The 23437-nt window shown below is 41.7% G+C and overlaps 2 long non-coding RNA genes across 2 annotated transcripts in view; both read left to right on the forward strand.

The window, feature by feature from the left end:
• Positions 1–23437, forward strand: part of LOC140521355 (uncharacterized) — a 594446-nt gene that overhangs the window by 529670 nt on the left and 41339 nt on the right. The window lies entirely within an intron of this gene.
• Positions 869–16487, forward strand: LOC140521357 (uncharacterized). The gene is made up of 2 exons (XR_011972906.1): positions 869–2549; positions 3069–16487. It is a non-coding gene; the product is annotated as an uncharacterized lncRNA (long non-coding RNA).

Below are 23437 nucleotides of genomic sequence, written 5' to 3' on the forward strand. Positions count from 1 at the left end.
GCTCTTAACAATCACACACTGTATGACACTTCCCATCTCCAAGGCTCAGTTTCTGCATCTACAACATAAGGAGATTAGAATAGATGATTTCTCAATACTTTTCCAGGTCTAAATCTTATGATTCCTCTCTGATTGTGTTCTAAAAGTGGCCAGAAATAGCCATTCACCAAATGAAAGAAGGCAAAATTTATCTCTGGTTCTTTCCAGCTCTGTGGTGTCTCCTCCATGGAATCTATTGTAGTAGATAGAATCCTGGACTGGAATTCAGGAAATTCAAACACTAACTTAACCTCTCTAAGCCTCAGTTTCCCTCATCTGTAAAATATGAATAATAGCCTCTACCTCACAGGATTGTTTTGAGGATCAGGTGAAATAATGTATGTAAAGTGCTTTGTAAACCTTAAAGTTATATAAATGTTATCTATGCTAATCCTCCCCCATCTATAGAGTGAGCTCTAGGAAATTTCTGATAAATTCATCCCAATTTAAACTGTTATTTATACTAGGTGGGGTTGCATTTCAACAGGTGACAAAGCTCCCATTTCACTTATGCTCAAATGGTGGAATATCTGGCATTGGTAAGTGCAGTGAGAGAAAATATGGAGGTGGCTCTGAAAGTACAAACAGTTTTGAATAGAGTGGACTGTCCAAGAAATCAGCATTAGGGCCAAAGATGTCCTTTGAGGCCTTCTTGGTAAAAGGTCATCTTCAAAGTCTACTCCCCATAGTTCCAATGGCCAGTCATTCTGACCTGGTATCTCCCTAGAAACCTGTGTTTATTCTTCCTTCGCAGAGCAGAAGCTGATACAGCTGTGACTGGGGGGGGGGGGGGCGGAGATGGGGGAGGGAGAGACCCAGAGGGAGCAGCTGGCCTGTCAAAAATCCTGGGATCAAAGATTTTTAGAGCTGAATGATACTTTCAATGTCTGCTAGCCCAACCTATTCATTTTATGGAGGGAAAATCTGAGGACAGCAACAGGCAGGGATTTGCCCAAGATCACACTGGTAGCAAATAGCTGAGTTAGGACTCAGCTTCATCCTCAGGCTCCAAATCCAGGGTTCCTGGGATCTGGAAGATGTCCTTGGCTATATAGAAAAGTATTTATACTAAGATACTTACAATAGGTAGCTATGATGTACTGGAAAGAAATCAAGCCTCAAAGCCAGCAAGATCTGAACTCATGTCCCTTATCTCCCACATACTGACTATGTGACCCTGAACAAGTCATTTCAGTTTTCTGTGCTCTAAGCAGTTTACTGGGAAGATGCTAACCTGCATTGATAAAGCTTTCTATATCAATGACATTACAAGTGACCGGTCCCTGTCTTTACGAGGCTGTTTCAGAGATATCTGAATCCTTGAAATTTCTGACCTCCTCTGGATTCCTTCCCTTCCCCGAAACTAAATTCCAATAAGGTTGCATTTGTAGTAGGTCTCAGTAAAATTCACAATGCTTGTTGATTATGTTTAACCAGGCAGACAGAGCTTAGCTCATAAGAGCCTCTGGAGCATCTAAACCTTCTTTGTATCATGAGCCTCTTGGGCTAACTGGTGAAGCCATGGAGAGAGCCCTTCTATGAAAACGCTTTGAAATGCATAAACTAAAATACATAGAATCGTAAAGGAAACCAATTGTGTTGAAATACAATCAGGAAAATATTTCTTTAAAAAAACCCAAGTTCAGGTTCAGAATCCCTATGCTAGAGGGATGGGTGGGGCATAGTCACATCTGGTCCAAGAGAGACCTTTAATCCACCTAGGGGTCACCCCTTTATGAAGAGGAATGACGAGCTTTTGCAAGCAGGAATGGATCTTGTCCCACTAAGGGATTGATTTTTATTAGTCATGAGAGCCTCATTTCAGCTGGAATCACATCATAATTGGCCGGTTGGATTATTCTCGTCCACAGCCAGATTTGCCAATAACAGGTTTCACTGTTGCAAACTGTAGCCTTTGGGATGTGCCATCCTGATTATAGTGTTGACGGTGGGGAACATATCATTCAGCAGGCCAGATGTTGAGCAGAAGAGGAAGAGTCCTGAGTCCTTCACTGCAGCCTTAAATATCTTCAGCCTTGCTTTCGGAGGTGGGGGAGGTCTGGGAGACAGCATGCACTAGTTCAAGGGCCTTGCCCTTCTGCTAAGCAACCGTTACCAACAACCTTAAGCAAATAGAATAGTGGAATTGTGAAAACAGGGGCCTTTCAGCTGATTCCCAGCATCTCTCACTGGTGAGTCAGCAGGGAGCCTTCTGTCATTGCCCTTCAGTCTTCGTGCTGTTGTTGCTGTTTTCTGCCCAAGAGAAGGTTGCCCCTTCAGCATATGCCCCAGAGTCCCACTGTCAGAGACTCTTGGTGCTGAGGTGTTTCTCAGTGCTCTGGTCCAGAGGAAAGTCAAGATTTGGAAGGAGGTTGGGCATATAGGAAATTTAAAGGCAGACTCCCAATATTGCCTCCCTTTGTCTCTTTCAAGGATGCTGATAGCTGTCATCCAGGAGCTGTCAGAGTTGCGTTCTAGGTCAGAGAGGCGTTGAAATGTTCTCATGATAGGTAAGCCCCTTGAGAAGGAACAAAATTTGTTTCCTGGGTGGCTGCGGATCCCTCAGGCTGGGGTGGTTGGCCATGTGCGCTTTATGATTCCCTGAAATACATATCAGAATATTGGAGGAGGCATGGATGGGGGAGGGTGTCATGGAGCAACATAAAAGCAAACACTTACCAGCTGTTTCCCCAGCACATGCTTCACACCCCTCCCCCCACCCCTCCCATGCAACGTCACTCTGAGGGCTGGGGCTGAGGCTGAGTGAGTTGCATGCCTGGAGCAGGAGCCGCCACTCAGATGCATCCCTTGGCAGCCCTTGGCCTGCCCGTAATTCATCAAGTCTTGGCCCCCTCTTCTCCTTCTCAAACAATCGCAGCCTTGAGTGGCTGAGAAAGGAAGCATTAAAGGCTTGAGACGTGCGTGCAGAGAGTGACCTGGCAGCCTGGAGGGGCCCTCTCTCCAAAGCTGTTCTAAATCTCCGCATCACTTGTTTGGTTTGCATTGAGAGTCTTTAATTGTCTTCATAGGACACGAGAGGACTCGAGGCAGGCTGGCTTTATTTAGAACAGCTGAAATACTTGCACATTTCCACTCCTGGATCACCGAAGAGAGGAATGTGCTTCCTGGAGCCTAGTAAGAGGTCGTACTATCAGGAAGGAGGTCTTGAGACCCCATGGACCTGACTCACTGATCTTCCTTGTCCATTGTCATCCTGTTTGAGACCGAGGGAGATGTTAGAGGTTGCATCTGTCCCCCACCTGGAAAGGATAAAATCAGCAGGCACAGGACATACCAGAGAATGATTGTTAAAGCTTGCAGGAGATGGCAGAAAGAACAATGACTCTGCAGTTAAAGGATCCAAGTTCAAATCCTACCATTTATGTTTACCATCTTTATAACTCTGAGCAATTGATTTAACTTCCCCAGCCTCAGTTTCCTCATCTATAAAATGAGTAAATTGAAATAGATAATTTTCCTTTCCAACTCTAGTTCTATAACCCCTAAGATCCTAAGAGAGGTGAGGAGTAATTATTCTCAGAAAAGCAAGACCCTGGGTAGTTTCTATGCAGAAGGATAAAACATGCACCAAAATTCTGCTGAAGAGCCTGAAAAAAAAAGGAAGAAGAGGAAAGATCCATGAAGGAGTTTTTCCTTTGTGTTACAGACTAATAAAAGCATAGCCTACTTGGGCATGTGCAGCAATAGGAGACATGGAGAAAATAAGAAGGAGCAGCATCTCTATGCCAAGCCTTGCTTGGGCTTGTGGTTTCAAACTCTTTCTCCAAGGTCACTAACGATTGTCCAATGAAAGAGGATTTATCTTGTTCTCTTTGATCCCAGAGGGCAGAGCTGGGACCAACCAGTAAGAATTATAGGGTAACAGATTTCATCACAATATAGGTTTAACCCTCTAGAGATGCTGCTGGCCAATAGTCTCATCTTTAAGATGGAGGCTGTGGTCGGTACTTCACTCACCTAGAAAGGTACGCATTCCAACCAACATCGAGGAGTATTTGGGAGAAATGATAAGTTCTCTCTGATTCTCAGAGAGCTGTGACCTCTCTCCCTTAGCTCCAACCCTTTGTGATTAACATTGTTCTCCACATAAATTCTAGGATAATAGCCACTGTCACTTGATCTAATTAGAATGTTGGACTGAGCCCCCACCCGCCTCACTTTATACATAGACTTCTAGAAAACCAAATCATATAAATATGGCATCATGGAATTAATCCCACAAAACTTGAAAGTCTTTATTCGTGACTGAAAGAAAAAGGAACACAATCAAAATATAGTAATACAATGTTCAGTTCTCTCTGAACTGAGTTAGTGACAACAGTTTTATTGGTGCGTATAGTAGGCCAAGTTCACTATGAGCTACAAATGGAGATTTATTTAATAACATAGAAAGGATACGCCACAAGAATGCCACCCTTAATTCTGATGGAGCTTGACAAGATGGTCACTTGGCAAGATATGGTGAATTGCTGGCTTCAGCACACCCTCTAAGTCTGAAGGGAGCATATGATCAACCTTCTTTGATCATAGGTAACCAGTAAGTTATACCAACATGGCCTGAGTCCACTAAGATACTGCATTATCAAGTAGGAACTTTGAACTTTGGCCTTCTGGGCCAAGCCAGTCTTAGGATCAGCTTCTGTGCCTCTGAGGAAAATAACTAGCTTATCTCTATTGTAGTTGTGGGGGGAAGTAGAGGGATACCATGGCCTTTCACATCATACTCCCAATCCAAAAGTTCCCTGACATAAAAGATGCCTGGACACAGTTATCATCTATCAAGAGCCTCAAGGGTCTCCAGCATTTAGCAAATACCTCCAAGAGTCTTCCCCATTGGTTTTCCCACTCAGCCTCCTAAAGGGTCATAGTCTGGCAATTTGAGGAACTTGGGAAATAGCTTCCAGTGCTGCTGTTTTTCCACTCATAGCTCTGTCACTAGCATCAGCCAAGCCAATCCTGATCTCCACCTGCCCTGGATATTCATTGCTGTTCAGTCGTTTTTCAGTTATATCTGACTCTATAACCCATTTGGGGTTTTCTTGGCAGAGATCCTGAAGTGGTTTGCCATTTCCTTCTCCAGTTCATTTTACAGATGAGGAAACTGAGACAAATAGGGTTAAGTGACTTACCCAGGGTCATACAACTAGTAAGTGTCTAAGACCAGATTTGAACTCAGGAAGATAAATCTTCCTGACTTCAGACCTGGCATTCTATCTACTTCATAACCTAGCTGCCATTGACTAGGTTGTAAAGGACTCTAGTTGGACTTAGAGATATGTGTATCACTAATAGAGCTCTAGAGACAAAGATGACTTTCAAAATCACCCTGAGTTTTCTTAGAATAACATTTCCATGCTGTCAGATATGGAAACACTTGAAGTCTTTCTTCTCCTGTAACTTTAATTGCTGGAGAAAAAGAAAAAACAAGCCAACCCAAGCTAGTTCAATCCAACAAGTATTTGTCAAGACAGAACTTCTCTTCCATCTATCAGTCAATCAGCCAATCACTCACCAAGCATTTCTTAAGCCTTTCCTGTTTGCCTGGCATCTTTTGAAGTGTTAGAGAGGCAAAGAAAATATGGAAGGAAAAAAGGTCCCTGTCCTCATGTTATTGAGATGGGCCTTTGCTTATCCCAGGAAAAACCCAATGTCTCTGATCCTGACTTGCAGTCAGGATGCTTCCATGTTTGCCTTGTGTAGCCAGAAGCAAAAAGATCAACCAATGGCGTACAAGTTGTGCCAAAACCTCCGGAGAGCAATCAGAAGGTTTTCTTTCACATGACTGACTCTCCTTATCCTTTGAACTCAGATCTTTCATTTCTCTCCATTCATGTGGAATGTTTAAAGTTATTGATTCAGTATTTTTCTTTGTCACCAAGCAAAGAAATCAGACAATCCTATTATAAAGGCACTCTGCCCCTTATCTGAAACATACTAAAAGGAAGGATAAACAATAGTGTGTTCTGGGAATGGTTAAGTATCACAGAAAGATCTGAGTTCAAATCCTCCCTCACACACTAGCTGATCAACTTAAAGCTATGATCCTAGACTAATATTAAATAAAGCGTGACATGATTTCTCTAATAATCCCTATGCAGAAGCCAGAGGAAAATGGGCTGCAGCACATTCCAACAACGATTTATGTATGGGAAGTGATATAAGATGTATCACCCCAAAAATGTGTGATCAGAGGAGGAGGAAAGGCACATACACTAGCCAGTTATCTAGTGTAAGGAGTGACAGATGGACAAGCCTGAGTGTGACGTTGGGGCTAAGAAGGTTAAAAGCCTCCAGCTCATTGGGTGGACCTGTTATGGAAGGTTTACAGGAAGACACAGGCAAAAATCACAGGATGAGAGGGCAGAGATACAAGACCTGCCCCATGAGAGGGAGTGCCCACATCCCTAAGATCACGAATCCATTGAAGCATGTTTTTAAAATAAAACTTCAGGGACTCCAGGGCCACTGGCTGACAGCAGGAGGGAGTCATGGTTAACCATGGCCAAAACAGCTTCAGTCATACATCTGCTTTAGGATGCAGATTGTAGGGAATCAATTGATCAACAAGCTTATATTAAGTTTGGACTGTGCGTCGTGCACTGTGCTACATCCTAGGAATATGAATGCAAAGAATCCCACAACTCCTATTCACAAGGACCTTACGTTCTAATGAGGAAAGCCTTAACTATAAGTGCAGTTTTGAGCTAATAAGTTAAATAAAGCTAATAATTTTAAGCTAAAATCTTATAAATAGCTAAAACCTTTAAGTCAATAGTTTCAATGCAGCTAAGAGCTTTAGCTTAAACACAGCGCACAGCTTAAATAAAGCTAATAGCCTTGAGCTAATAGCTTAAATAAATAAAACTAATAGCTTTAAGATAATAGTCTTAAGAAAATAGCTTCAATAAAGCTAAAGAACTTTAAGCAAGTAGCTTAAAAATGAGCTCAGACTTCGGGGGTACCTATTATACAGAATAAGTAAAAAGAGAACACATTCAAAGCACTTGGGTAGAAGGTAGCTCTGGAGGGTGGGCACTAGCAGTGGGCAGATCTGACACCCTGACTGCATCACCCTGTGAGAGTCATTTAACTTCTCGATGCTCCAGCAGGGTTCAGCAAGCTACATCAGATAGCTGAATAAAGCAAGAAGCCTGCTTTTGAGCTAAGAATAATAGTTACATTTTTTAATCGAATAAAAATTTGTTTCAAAATGTAAAATTAATTCCCTTAGGGGTAAAAAATAGGTAGTGGGCCATACTTGGCTTCCAGGCCAGAGGTTGTTGACTGCTCTAGATGATAATAATACTACTAATAATAAACAATAATAAACAGCTGGCATTTATATAGGACTTAAAGGTTTTCCAAGGACTTCCCAAATCTTGGCTCAGTTGATTCTTACAGCAGCGCTGTGAGAAAGATGCTGTCCTCATGCCCGATTTTACAGATGAGGGAACTGAGTGAGACAGGTTAAGGGCCTTGCCCAGAAGGATACAGCTAATAAGTCACTGTGGTGAAATTTGAACTCCAGTCTTCTTGACTCCCACTGCAATGCACTACCTAGCTACCTATGATAGAGGCCAAGGGTTAGGAACAAAGGAAAGAGCCAGTCAAAGTGCTTTAGAGACATAATATTTGAGACTGAACAAGAGAACTTTCAGCTCAAAGCAGGAATCAAGGAAAGCTTCACATAAAAGGCAGTTCTCGAGTTGTACCCTGAAGAAAGAAAGGGATATTAATGGGTACAAATGAGAAGGGGCTATACTTCAAGCAGGTGGCAGAGCATTTGTAAATGTACAGAGGAGGCAACAGAATAGTATTAAACTCATCAGTTCTATAGAAATGATAGTTGATATAATTAAATCTAATTTTTATATGCACCTACTATGTACAAGGCACTGTGCCAGAGATACAAAAAGAACAAAAAAGTCTACCTTTATATTCAATCTGGGGGCAGAGGAAGGTAGAGGGAAGGAGTGTGTGGTATACAATATATAACCAGGGAAATATATACATAATACCTTAAAGAAGGAAATAGCACTAGCCAGTGGGGATAATTAGGAAAGGCTTCCCATAGGAAGTGGGATATGAACTGATTCTTGAAGGATTCTAGGAATTCTGGAAGGAAGAGCTGAGGAAGAAATGCATTCCAGTCATGGAACATAGCATGAACAAAAGCAGATAGACTATAGGGGATGGAATGCTGATTTGGTGAATAGTCAACAAGCCAATTTCTGTGGAATATAGAGCCTAGGAAAAGGAGTGATGCGAAATCAGCCCAGGCTAGAGTAAAACTGTCAAGAATTTTAAATGACAAAGTTTAGGAGTTTGTAATCTATCCTACAGTCCATAGGGAGCCAGGGAAGTTCTTGAGCAGGGGAGTAGTATAGTCAGAAGATTCTTGGCAACTACTGGGAGAAGGATTGGAGGAGGGGAAGACTTGAATTAGGAGGTCATTGCAATAATCTAAGTTAGAGGGGACGCTAGCCTGCTCCAGGGTAGTGGTCTTGTGCATGGGGAGAAGGGAAGTGATACCACAGAAGAAGAATCAAAAAGCCTTGGCAAGAGATAGAATGAGGAAGAAAGAGAGGAGCTAAGAAGGACTCTGAGGTTGTGAACCTGGATGAGTGTAAGGATGATGGTGCTTTCAATAGAAAATGGAAAGTTTGAAGAAAGTGTGAGCTTCAGAGGGAGGATACTAAGTCCTTGTTTTAGATGTGTTGAGTATGAAAGTCCTAGGAGACACTGAAGTATAGACATCCAACAGGCAGTTAGTAATACAAGAGCAGAGCCCAGAAGAGAAACTAGAGCTATATATAGACATCTCTGAGTCATCTGTGTATTTTAACTCATGAGAGCTGATCTCAATGAGCATCATTTATTAAATGCCTCCTATGGGGAGGCACTGTGCTAAGCCCTAGGGATACAAAGAGAGGCAAAGAAAAGTCCCTGTCCTCAAGGAACTCACAACTAATGGGGGAGACAACAAGCAAACAAGAAAAACATATGAAACCATACACAGGATAAATAAGAAATGATTAAGAAAGGGAAGACACTATAATTAGGAGAGATGAGCAAAGGCTTCTGTAGAAGTTGGGACTTAAAGGAAGCCAGGAAAGCTGATAGGCAGAAATGAGGTAGGAGACATTTTTGAATCATCTGCATGTGGATGATAATGGGACTGATGGGAGCTGATCTCAATGACCATCAATCAATAGTTGAGATGGAACCCATTCTACTGCAAAGGAAGTTGATTATTACTAGACAGATTTTATGTCAATGGCCTGTAAGCTGGTACCTTTTCACCTGCCTGGCTAATACCACCTTAACCATCCACTCTTAGCAATTAAGCCTCTTTCACTTCTCAAATTCTATTCCCTGAAGTCTCTCTTAGCTCTGGTAGATGATGTTCTGAGGTTTCTCCTAGCTCTGATACTATTTCTTAAGGTCTCTTCTAGCTCCTGTTGGTACATTGGAAGGTCTCTTCCAGTTTTGACCTCCAGTGTCCAAAGTCACTTTCAGCTCCAACATCTTATGTTTTAAGATTCTTTCCAGCGCTGACAATTCTGTGTTCTAAGGTTTCTTCCTACTCCAATATTAAATGGATAAATGGAATGAATGAAGCATTTATGAAGCACTTACTCTGTGTGCAGCTCTAGGCTGAGCACTAGGGATAGAAAAATGAGGCAGTCTCAGCTCACAAGGAACTCTCATTCTACTGTAGGAGATAACACACATGGAAGAGTTTAGCAGCAAGTCAAATGGAAAAATCTCGTGGTCCTTAGGGTACAGTGGCAAAGCAAATGTTAATGTTTCTTTCTTAAAGTCATTTTCACTGATCAAAAAAAGCTTCTATCAGTTTTTGCTATTGAACCATTTGGCAAAACCAAGGACTTTGGAGACAAGAACCTTCCTTTTGAGTTCTTTGGTAGCTGTGGGTTTAAGGCCTACAGGAGCAACTGCCAGTCTATGTCTCCCCAGATGCTCCCCAGGAGAAGGGCACGGGGTTGGAAGTCTTCTATTCCCAAGGCTCTTGGGTTCAGTGTCCTAGCCTCTCTGCATGCTGGTCTGAGGGGAGATAGTGCTCAAGGTGGTGGGAGTGGTTTGTCTTGCTTTGCACACGTTTCCTCCTTTCTCTCCCTCAAGAGGCCTTGCTGCTTCAGCTAGACTTGCTTACCTGCTTGGCATGTGGCAGTTAGTGAGCAGTTGGTAGGGTTGGCAGGCCCCTTCTCCAGAGGAACTGGTTCTCTGGATGATGGCAGTAAGGGATGAAACCTTTCCATTCTATATCCTAAGGTCCCTTTCCATTCTGTGTTCTAAGATTCCTTCCAGCTCGATGATTTGATAGTTCCATAAACTCCAGACTTCTTTAGGGCCTCATTGTGGCATGGTAGTTCCTGATGGCTACAACAACAAGACTCAATCTTGAATGAATCAATAAGTATTTATCAAGCACCTATTGTGTGCACTGTGTGCCAGAAACTGAGCTAGGTGCTAGGTCTACAAACACAAAGAATAAAACAATCTTTACTTGTGACTCACACTTGAACTAGAGAGTCAAGTGTATATATGTGTGTGTGTGTACACACATATATACGCACAACATATACATATGTGTTCTGTGTGTGTACACATACATTGCATGAGCTTATATGTTCATTGTACACATATGTGTGCATATATACATACAATCTACTTGTCATTATATACCTATGTGCCTATGCACATGCTTATGCACATGTATCTGTTCGCATATACAAAAATAGCATAAACATAAAGTTAACAAGAATAAATACATACAAAGTAGTTAACCAAGCTAGAAGACTGTGAGTATGGATCAAGCAATGACCTTTACATTTGTCATCTAAGGAAAATAATGACAAAAACAAAAATTGCAACAGCCAGTATTTATGTAGTATCTACTATGTGTCAGGCACCACACTAAGCATTTTACAAATATCATCTCAAGTTACAGCCAGAAGGTTAAGGGTTACTTTTTTCACTTAATACATTTTGTCGATATCTTTGGTTTTTATAACCCCTAGATTTCTTCTTCTTCCCTTCTTAGAGAACCATTCCATTCCCTCCTTTTTCTTTTGTCAGTCAACAATTTAGGAAGCACCTATTAAATACCAGGCAATGTTCTAGGAATACAAAGAAAGGAGAAAACACAAGTCCATGCCCTCAAGGAGCTCACAGTCTGATGAGGGAGACAACTCACAAGCAACTATGTACAACAAAGATAGATACAGTACAAATGGGGGATAATCCTGCACTGACAAGAAGAAAGGGCTGCTTGTACCAGGGAGAATTTGAGCTGAGTCTTGAAGATATCCAAGGTGGGAAAACATTAGAAGAAGAAAAAAAGAAAGATCAGAAAAAAATCAGAAAAACAGCAATATATTGAAAAAAAATTAACTTTATATATATGTATATCCACATTTTGTGGATTCGATCTTTCCAAGGAAGCAAAGAGGGATGTCTTCTTCTGTCTCTTCACTGGGGTCAGGCTTGTTCCCCTTAATTCTGAAACTGGCAGTTTCCGTTGTTCTGTGCCTATTGTTTCTTCAGTTTACATTGTTGTAGTTCACTGTACATGTTGTTTCCCAGGATGCAATTACTTCATTTTGCCTCAGTTCATATAAATCTTTCCAGGCTTCTCTGGATTCACCACATTCACCGTTTATTGCAAGAAGAGTTAACATTCCATGACCTTCATTGACCACAGTGTGTTTAGCCAGGCACCAATTGATGGACAGCTACTTTGTTTCCAGTTCTTTGATACCACAAAGGTGTTGCCACAAATATTTTAATATATGTGGAGCCTTTCTTTTGCCAGTGACCTCCATAGGGGAATATATGCCTAGCAGGAGAATCTTTGGACATTTTAATCACTTTATTTGCATAGTTGCAAATTGCTTCCCATAATGGTCATACCAATTCACTCACAATGCATTAGTAGACCTGTCTTTCTATAACCCCTCCAAAACTATTGCCAACTTTGCCAATTTGCAGAGAAATTGCAAACTCTTTTTGGTTTAGGTCTTTTATTATTACTGCTTTGGACCTTTCTTTGGTGGCTAATAGTTCACAGTTCTTCTTTTGAAAACTGTTTGTTCACGTCCTTCATATCTTTCCCCTCTGTTGAGGGACTGAATGGCTTTTAATGACAAGCAGAGGATTTTGTGGCAATAGGGATTGCAAGTCATGAACATGCTCAGATGAGGGAACAGAAAGGCTAGAGAAGTTACTAACAATGTATGTCTCCAACAGCTATGTGTTTCTGACAAAAATTAATTAGCATTTTTGTGGGAGGGGTAGGATTGGAGAGGAGAAATCCCCTCACACCCTTACACACACATCCTACTCACCCCCCATCTGGAAGTACAAAGAAGGAACTACACTTGAGAAGTGTCCAAAAGCAATGAGTATAGGCAGTTCTCCTTGGACGTCTTATAGGACAGGAAAAGGGAGGTTCTTCTGATTAGAGTCTGTCTTCCTTGGCTTCAGCCAGCCAGTTATTAGAAGACAGCTTCTAATCAGTGAGGCTAACCATGGCCTCCCTATCAGGAGCATGTTCCCCATCAAGGGGTCAAGTAAACACATCCTGCTCCACAAGTGTTCCAGTCTAAACAAGGTCTATGCCCTATAGTCTCATCAGGTAGACAGGGACCCACCAGATCACCCAGGGATTTCCCTGATCCCCTCTGACAGATATAAATATCATTCCTCACTGCTCTTCCCCATGAGGCCCTCTCTGCTGACCCTGCCCTTCCCTTATCAGATTTCTATTCCTGCTTCCTCCTCATTCCTTTCCCATTGCAAATGCAATGTGAACTTTTCTCTTTCCTTCTCTTCCCCAGAACGCTCAGGGGAAGTGCAGGCCCCAGACTCCTGCTGGGAAACTGGACCTGGAGCTGATGTCCTGGCTCCCTTTGGCTACTGTTTATAGTGTATGCAGCAGGAGTCCCTTCTTGAAGCCTGGCCAAAGGATCTTCAAGGCTGACCAGGTCAGCTGAGGACCAGCAGCTGCTGAAATTCTCCCCTCCCTAACAGAAAGATTTTCCGATTTCAGGACTGTCCCATCAATGACAGCCCTGGGTTTGGCTCTCACTCCCCAAAGAACTAAGATTCTCTCTTCTGTCTTCTCTTTTCCCTTCTCTCCTCCCAGAATGCTCCCTTCCCTGACTGCCTCTGACTTCTGTGCCTCTTCAACTACCCCATTCTAGTTCCAGGTGCAGGTTCTTTTTTCTCTTACTTTGGGAATAGTAGGTCTCGCTGGGAGTCTGGCTTCTTTTTAATGATTTCCTCTTCTCTTTCTCTAATTGCCTTCTGCCTTCCCAGATGGCTGGGTTTCCCCTTTGCACTATTGTATCATTCCCTGAGATCTTGAGCCATTTTCCCATGATGAACCAGTGGTGATTATTGACAATATAGTAGAAGTCAAAGAGATAGGATGGGGTAGTAGGTCAGAGTCAGGAAGACTTAGGTTCAAATCCCACCTCTGACACCTACTAGCTGTGTGACTCTGGGCAAGTCACTTAACCCTTTCTCTGCCCCAGTTTCCTCATCTGTAAAATGAGAATAATAATAGAATCTGAGGGCAGCTAGGAGACACAGTGGATAGAGTATAGAGTATGGAGCCTGGAGTCAGGAAGACCTGAGTTAAAAATTGGCCTCAGATGTTTACTAGCTGTGTGACCCTGGCTTACCCCCGTTTGCCTCAGTTTCCTCATCTGTAAATAAGCTGAAGAAAGAAATGGCAAACCACTCTAGTATCTCTACCAAGAAAATTCCAAATGGGGTCACAGAGACTTGGGCATGACTGAAATGATCAAACAGCAATAGTACTTAGTTCCCAGGATTGTTATGAGCATAAAATCAGGTATCTGTGAAATTTTTGCAAACCTTAAAGTGCTGTATAAATGCTAGCTATTATTAGTATTAGTTTAGCAAAGAAATTTCTCAGAACCACAGTTTTCTCCATCTGTAAAGTGGGGATCATAATACTTATACTACCTACCTCACAGTGTTGCTGTAAGAAAAGCCCCTTGTAAACCTTAAAGCATTATAATATAATTTACATCTTGTGTTATGCCATATGTTTATATAACACATAAATATGTACATTAACATAAATCATATGATTATATAAATATATGATTATTTTTATTGTTCTGTCTTGATAAAAGGAAGAGAAGGGAAGAAAACAGCTTTTTACTGTAAGATATCCTAGACGTGAAGGTAGTCACTGCATTTTCCTTTAGCCTCATCTCATCATAGATTTTTAGCGCTCCAAGGGATCCGAGAGATCATTATGGCTTCTTCTGGATCAGTGATGCAGTCTCTGTTGGCCATTTTTCAGAATGGGCAGCCTCCCAGACTGCCCCAGGCCAGGTAGAGTTATAGTCTGAGTCCCTGAATGCCCTTTGCCAAGTTCAAACACAAATTGGCTATAAAGATTTTTTTCCCTATTGATGAATCTGGTCATGAGCACTGAGGTGACCTTCCTTCTGTGTGTACCTATTCATTTACATGTTGTGTCTCCCCATTAGTAAATAAGGGTTTCGAGAACATAGACAGACCATTTTTGTGTTTTTGCCTTTTTCTGTATCCCAGCATTTAGCATACTGCCTGGCACATAGTATATACTTAATAAATACTAACTGATGGACTGACTGGTGAACTTGGGAGTACTGAGCCTCAGCGTCTTACATAGGCTGAAGAAGGGAGTGGTATAAGTTGACTTGACAGAAAAATACTTAGAGGACTCAGTGAGGAAGGGATTTTAGAAATTGAAAGGTGACAATCGGCCCCATTTTACATATGAGGAAACGGAGGCACAAGAAACCTAGGGAATGAGTTGCCTAGAATAACAAAAATAGGAAATAAGAGAGCCAGGAATTTAATGCTTGTTCTTTGATTCCACATTTTCTACCTTTAGATCTCAGGCAAAAAGTTTTAGGCTGGTCACTGTTGTGTGATTCCAACAATCATTATGGATAAATACAAATTAATTAATATAAATTATAGCGGGACTGCTCTGTGCAGAATATTGTAATGGGTATGGTACAGAGTTTAGAAAATAATTTGCAATTGTGTAATACTCTAACGTTTGCAAAGCACTTCCCTTACAAAAATCTTCTGAAGGCGATAATACAGATATTGTCCATCACTTTATAGATGAGGAAACTGAACAGTTTGTGATCACACGATCACATGTGTCTGAGTTAGGATTCCAAGCCAAGTTTCCTGAATCCAAGTCCAGTGCTCTATCCACTCTGCTACACTTTCCCTCAAGTCATAGCTTCTGCCCTCAGGGAACTTAGATTCTAGTCATTAGAGAATTAGACATATAAAGTTCATTAAACCAGAAAAAATCAATAAGCATTAATAAATGCTTATTTATAAATAAATATGAATGCAATGAATAAAAATAAAAATACACACCTACTATGTGCCAAACACTAAGAATACAAAGAGAAGTGTACATGAGAGAAAATGTAAATAGAAAATTAATATAAAGCCTCTACAATTGGGAGGGGACCACCTAAATTAAAGACTTGGGAATGGAAGCAGATTTCAAGGGACCAAATATATGGGTTTAATTCAGTTTGAACTCTGATTTAGAATGTCATACCTGGATAAAAACTCCGTGGGAGGGGGGCAGGGCAAGGAGAACCATATAATGGATAAACATAAAGAAAATCAGAGCAAACAACACAATAAGCATCCCATCCCAGGTCCAATATCACAATGTCAAACGATAGCTGGGCATCGGAGGGCTTCCCATTGTGACCCTGACAAATTACATAATCTCTCACAGTCTCAGTTTCCTCATCCGTAAAATGGAGATCATAAAAGTTGTGAGGATCAAATGAGATAATGTATAGAAACAAACCTTCAGGGGTGTAAAGGTCAGTTGGGAAGAGTGCATTTCCATCTCCAAGTTCTGCTTGCTTTATTTTTTCACCTCATTAATGAGCCCCTCCACTTCAAACTGCCAGACCCTGGGTGACTCTTAGGGATCAGTGATGACTGGTAACATTTGGGGACACAGAAAAGAATGGCCGGAAGAGCTCTTTACACAGAAGGGAGAGAGGGGAGAGGAAGAAGGCAGGTGTTCTGAACACCCAACACTTTCTGATCACAGAGGGAACATCTTGTAAATTCAATTAAAATTAATTCAGAGACATCAATAAGCCAAGAAGGAAAAAATGGGAGGGGGCAGGGTTGCTGGTATGAGTCTGCGCAGATCTAGCCTATGACTGCTAATTAAGATAAATGGTTGAAAATCCAGACTTTTTCAAACATAAATATTGTATTAGGTTGGAATGAAGATGAAGACCCAGGGGTGTGTGGCAAAGGAGCACCCAACTCACTTCGTTGACTTGGTCACTTTGAGGATAAAGTCCACCTAAGTTAAGTTTTCTCTCTTTCATCCTGGCCCAAAACCCCAAAGCAAAGGCATAGGACCATCTAGACCCTTAAGAAACAGTGTTGACATATCTAGTTTAGAGGTCCCTGGATCTGCTGGGAGGATTTGCTACTTCCTGGCAGTGTGATCCTGGGTAAGTCATTTCATCCTTAGACTTAGAGCTGGGAGGTGTCCTAGAGATCATCTAGCCCAGTTGTTTCATTTTACAGACCAAGAATTGAGGCCCAGAGAGGGAAAGTGATTTACCCAAAGCTACACAAGAAAGTAACAACACCAGGATTTGAATCCAAATCCCCTGACTCCAAATCCAGGACTGTGTTCACTAAGTTGTTTCTCTAGGCCTCAGTTTCCTCCTCTGTCAAATAAGGAAGTTGGATGAAATCATCTCTTAAGATTTTCAGGCAGCATCACCAAATGGGGGAAAAAACAAAACACTGGACTTTGAATTGCTAGGATTCTGAGTTCAAATTCCCCTTCTGCTATACATTGATACCTTGAATACCTCTGAACATGCTGTGTAGTCTTTCTGCTCATGGAAGTGCTTAATTAACATAACTGTGGATTGAAATTAATCCAGAAACACGGAACAGCCAGGAGGAATAAGGGGTATTGGCATGAGGTATATGGCCTCATAGCAATCACTTGTGGAAAATCAGAACCCTGGTAGAGCTTTTCAAACACAAATTTCCTGAGCCTCAGTTTCCTCATGTGTCAAGTCATAATTATCTGCCAGGGTTATTGTGAAGATCAAATGAGATAACATATGCAAAGTGCTATATAGATAGCAATTATTATTATTATTTCTTCTGAGTTATGAAAGCCAATATTGATTTTATATTTACATCTTTTACTTTAATCCAAGTGACAATTTTCTTCCTCCTTCCCCTTTCCTTTTCTCCACACCCCATCCTCAACCACAGCATCTTCTCACATCTTATTCCTTCATTTCTAAATGACTGTGTGATACACACACACACTACCACCACTACCACCACCACCACCACCACCACCATGGCACAAACGCCTACATTTTCTTCTCACAATCACAGGTACCAACAAGGTTTTAATCAAAGAAAGTCACTTCTAATTTATAAAGTTCTGCCCCTGGCCAAGAGCACAGCTAGATGTGTGAGCTCCATAGACAGTGGCTGGTAAATTCCTTCCAATCTCAGGTGGCACAGGGGTTGTATCAGAAGTGCACAGTTTCCCTCTGAGATGACACATGTATTCCAAGAACTCCCCATCCTACTCTGTGAGACTAGACTTGGGAATAGCTCTGTGGAGATGCTGGTTCCATTGTCAGGATTCTGTTGTTCCATTGTTAAGATGCAATGTTGCTAACTGGTCCCTTTCTTCCAACACTCCAGAAATGTGTCTGAGTTGACTTTTCATTTTTCTTCCCTTAATCTTGCTCAGAGAGACACTTCCAAAAGAGGTCAGGTATAATTTCAGCTCAGAAGGACACCAGCTGAGAGCAGCAGGTAATGCGAGCTAACTACCCAAGTCTTTTGTCATCTGCCTCCGAATCATCTGTTGCCCTCCTTACAGAACATGAGCTGGAAATGCAAAGCAACTTAATTGCTACAATTGAGTGATTATAAGTGGTGTTCCTCAAGATAATAAAATAGGACAGCTTGCATTCCCCCACTGCTGGAGACATGCCATTTCTTCCTCTCAGTCTTCCATTCCAGATGGTGGCATTGTCTGTCACTGGTACCTTGGGTTACTGGATTGAAGGAGAGCTGTTTCCAATTTGCTTTACAGCCAGATGTTTTGTTTGGTTCACCTTGGGCAATGTGTCAGTTACACTTTATAATCTGCTCCCCCATCCTCATTTGTCATCTTCAGTATGGCTAGGCTTGGATTTCTAGGTTGATGGTGACAGGTATACATCCTTTTTTTTAAACTAAAGCACTTGCTTTACACTCAGGAGGAAATTACTTAATCCCTCTGTTGATAACTCTTTTCACTTATAAAAGGTATGGATTAGTAATTTTTCCCTTACTACTTGGAAAGATACTAAAACTGTCTATGAAATAATGGGTGCAAAAGGTATTTTGAATAGTCTGGAACAGGGGTGGAGAACCTCAGACTTGAGGCCACATGTGGCCCTCTAGGTCCTTAAGTGTGGCCCCTTGACTGAATCCAAATTAATTGTTCTGTGAAGTTTGGATTTAATCAAAAGGCCACACCTGAGGACCTAGCGGGCCACATGTGGCCTTGAGGCTGAAAGAATTCAATTCACCAAAAATTTATTAAGGTGCTATGGATATTCACATAGTCAAGTGCAGCTGTGATCTCATCAATGCAGATGAAAAACTCATCTGTGGCTTCTCAGCCTTTATGACTCTTGCCCATGTCCTCCCATAAATCCATCCAACATTCTGGGGACCTTCCTCATTTTCTCCTGGTTTCTCAGGGATAACAATGGAGCACACAGACTGTTCATTGGTTATCCCTCATAGCATGCCAAACCTGGAGTCAGGAAGGCCATAGTTCAAATCCCACTTATTGGTTGTATGACCTTGAGCAATTCACTTAACCTTTGTCTATCTCAGTTTCCTCAGTTGTAAAATGGGTATAATAATACCACCTACCTCCCAGAGTTGGGAGGATTAAACAAGGTAATCTTTGTAAAGCCCTTAGCATGGTGTCTGACACATAGTGAATGGATGCTTGTTTGATTTTTTCTTCCCTTCTTTCTCTCATTCTTTCCTTTTCTCCTTCCTTCTTTCCTTCCTGCTTTCCATTTATCATCTTTGTCAATCATACTTTCCTTTGATAGCATCCTTTGCTCTAGTTCTTCATCATAGGTCCTTGTTTGTCGGGTATTACATAAAGGTCATACCCATGACACACCTCTCCAAATCCCTTTGAGTGATTTTGGTTATGTTCATTCATTTCCATCATGTCCAACTCTTCATGACCCAATTTGGGGTTTTCTTGGCAGAGATACTAGAGTGGTTTGCCATTTCCTTCTCTAACTCATTTGACAGATAAGGAAACTGAGGCAAACATGGTCAAATGGCTTAACCAGGTTAAGTAAGTGTCTAAGGCCACATTTGAACTCAGGAAGATAAATCTTCCTGACTCTAGGCTCTATCCACTGAGCTGCCTCGCTGCCTCACTCTGAGTAATACCTATTTCTAATTCTTCAGCTACTGTGGTGTTCCATAACTCATAATTAGGTCAGCTAGGTACAACAGTCAAGAGAGCAGTAGACACTGAATCAAGAAGACCTGAGTTTGAATCCAGACTCAGACACTTATTATCTGTGTGACTCTGGGCAAATCACTTGACCTTTGTATACCTCAGTTTCCTCATCTGTAAAGTGGAGATAATAGTAGACCCTACCTCCCAGGGTTTCTATGAAGATCAACTAAGATTATATTTGTAAATACTTTGCAAATCTTAAAGTGCTACATAAAAATAGCTATTAACAATGGTAAAATAGTGATATTTAAAAAGATAAGCCTTTATTTCAGGAAAAGTTTGGATACTTTGATGACAAGGCAATAAATAGCCCCCACCCTTAAGGAACTCATATTCTGCTGGGTTAGTGTGCAAGAGAAAGGCATGTACACAGATAAGGTTAATACAAGCTAGGAATTAGGAGGGCATAAGAATGATCCAAAGCCCTCTCAGAACACTGGGGAATAAGAGGATGCCTTGGGAGGTGGGGTGGGATGGTGGTGGTCAGAGAAGACTTCTCTTCTCAATAGAATTAGGGAAATTTGGAGGAAGGGCAGGTTTAGGGGCTAAGAGAATGGGTTCCATATTGGCCTTGTTAAGTTTGAGATACCTAAAAGACATCTAAGTGGATGTGTCCAACAGACAATTGGTGATGTGGAACTATATAGTTCAATAGAGAGATTAGGTCTAGATATAGAAGTCCGAGAGTTATCAAACCCATGAGATTACTGGATTTGAATTCCAGACTCCTGACCCAATGATCTCTATTCACAGAGCCACATACCTGCCCCAATTAAGAAATACAAGGTTAGAACCCCAAGAGATCAAAGAAAGAGGAAAATATCACATGCGTACTAAAATATTTATAGTGGCTCTTTTTGCAGTGGCAAAGAACTGGAAACTGAGTACTGGTATACCCATCCATTGAGGAATGGTGGGGCAAATTATGTTATATGGATACCGTGAAATATTATTATGCTATTAGAAATTAAAGAAAGAGATAACTTCAGAGAAACCTGAGGAGACTTCTATAAACTGATACTGAATTAGGAGTATAATGGGAAGGGATGCAAGCTAAAACAGAATACCAATACTTGCTGTCAAGGAACTTACATTCCAACGTGGAAAGACAGGACATAACAGGAAGCTGAAAAGGGGGCAGGGTGAAAAAAAAAGAGTAGAGGGGGACAGTTTCTATAGTAACAGTTCTGAGTGAAGCAATGACCAGCCGAGATCCCAAAGGATTCTTTGTTGAAGCGTGCTATCCACCTCCTGAAAGAGACGTGATGGATTCAAGATGCAGAATGAGATATGCATTGTGAGGGATGGCCAAAGTGGAATTTGTTTTCTTTGACTATTCATATTTGTTTTGCAGGTTTTGTTTTTCTTTTTTCAGTAGAGGGTATGTGAGAGAGAGAGAGAGAGAGAGAGAGAGAGAGAGAGAGAGAGAGAGAGAGAGAGAGAGAATAAATGCTTGTTAATTTTTTTTAAATATAAAAAGGTTATTATAGCAGTCCAAGAGAAAGGTGATAAGGGCTGAGTTAGAACTGTGACAGTATAAAAAAGAGACATACAAGAGAGATGTTGTGAATTTTAACAAGGTAATAACAATTGAATAAAAAACAATGTTAGAGCTGAGAAGGTCCTTCAAACATAGAAGCTCAGCCATGAAAAGGAACCTAGAAATAGAATGTCTGAGCCAGAAAGGGCCTTTGAGACTCCTATTTAGCTAAACCAAGGTCCTTCACCTCTGGAAGCCTCAGTTTCCCTTCCTGTACAGTGCAGATGACAATGGCAGCTTACATTTCTGCAGCCCTTTAGAGAGCAACAGCACTTTCTCCATAACAGCTCCATAAGGTGTAGTTGAGATGACAATCCCCTTTATACAGGTGAGGAAACTGACTCAGAGATCAAGTGTCTTTCTCAAGGAAGCAAAACCTAGATGCAAAGCCAGATGTTCTCACTCCAAGCCAGGTACTCTTTCCTCTTCCTCCATCCCAGGGCTGGTATTTTGACTACCTACCTCCCAAAACAGGATCAGAAGAGACCATGGAAGAAAATTGCCATGTAACATAAGCTACTTCTGCTTTTGTTTTTTAAGCAATATTATTGGCATCCTGAAACCTCTCACTCGGCCCAAATCTGGCCATAAGCTATTAGATAGGTATGACCTCTATAGGCCCTCGTCTCAGCCCCACTCCACGTGTGGAGGTCTCCTATCAAGGGCACCATTTTTCAAAGGCTTTCTTTAAAACAGTAACACTCTTCAGAGCTTGACTCTTCATGCTGGTGAGCTACCAAAGACATGGCCACCAGCAGTGCAGACTGAACCACAAACACAGAGACCCACATTCTTATCCTCTGCCCCAGGAGGTCGGCCTGGGCCTCCCCAGCGCCCAGAGATGAAAGTCTCCCACCCCTCATCCCTGCTTAATTCTGGATAAGTGTTTTCCCTCCAAATTATGAGAGGAAATTCAATATTATTTTAGGATTTGCCTCTGCATAATCACCAATAGTGCTGAGAGAACAATTCTGTATTCAGATCAAACACAAACAAGTCTGTTCCAAGAGCATCTTGCTTTTTCTCTTTGCAACCTAACAAAGAGAATGAATTTAACTTCAAAGGGAATGTGCCATTCCTGATAGATCACCATAAGACCCAAGCTCATTGTTGGTCCCAGACTGTATGACTGCAAAGTCCCTGGCAAAGGAAACCAAGAAATCTCCCCATCCCCTTGTGTCCCTTGAGTATTGATGAATTCCCATCCTCAGCAACTGAAGGCAGGACCTGCTTCAGTAGCAGAGATTGGGAGTTAGACTAAAGGCAAAACTAGCCCTGCTCCTACTACTCTCTAGGCTGGTGACCCCTAAGCAAGTCACTTGTTAGATCCCAGAGAGATATCCTCCCCTAGAGTCCCTTCTAGTTCTCTCTCTAAGAGTAGGAGACTTCCAGGTCAGGGGTAGACTGAGAATTTGCCTCTTCTCTCCCCAAGTGTCAAAGGATAAAATAGATTTTCCTCATGTAAAAACTATGAATTTGAGCCTCAGTTTCCTCATCTATCCCATGATGGAGTTGGATTAAATGATTTCTTGAAGCCTCTTCTAGCTCTAAACATATGATCCTGGAATCTCAGAGGGATGACTGACACCTTTCCCAGTCTTCCTCCACCCCCAATAGTGACATCTGTTTTTAAGGTTACCTTGTAAGCATCCTGCAAGCAGGGACTATTGTCCCTTTTTCTTGTTGTTCATCCTTCATTTTCAAAGAGGACCAATGACTTGATGGGGTGATGTCTTGACTTACTTGAGAATTGGATTTAAGCAATGCAGAGCTGGGCAAGGTCATGAGTCTCACTCTCTTCCTGAATCATAGAAGTTCAGACAAAAGTCAGGATGATTGGTGATGGCCTAGGAGGCAGTGGATGACTGTGGCATCTTCAATGGTCTGAACAAGCTCTAAGCACTCCATGATGCCTGCTTGAGCCACCTTTATGGCCATTGGCACAGATTGTTTTCATCTACCTGTTCTGCCAAGGGATGTCTGTCCTCAGCACTTGGCACAGTGATTGGCACGTATTAAGTGTTTAATAGATGACCATCAGTTGACAGACTGATTGAGTAGTAGTCCTGCCTTGAGGCAGAGGGATGGGTGGAGTGACTGCTTCCCTCTCTCTAAGGTCGGGAATTTTGATATTTGGACATAACTTCAGTAAAGTTTACCGTAACAATAATATCTAGCATTTAAATAGC

The sequence above is a fragment of the Notamacropus eugenii genome, chromosome 1, assembly GCF_028372415.1.
Source record: "Notamacropus eugenii isolate mMacEug1 chromosome 1, mMacEug1.pri_v2, whole genome shotgun sequence".
In the NCBI taxonomy this organism is placed as follows: Eukaryota; Metazoa; Chordata; class Mammalia; order Diprotodontia; family Macropodidae; genus Notamacropus; species Notamacropus eugenii.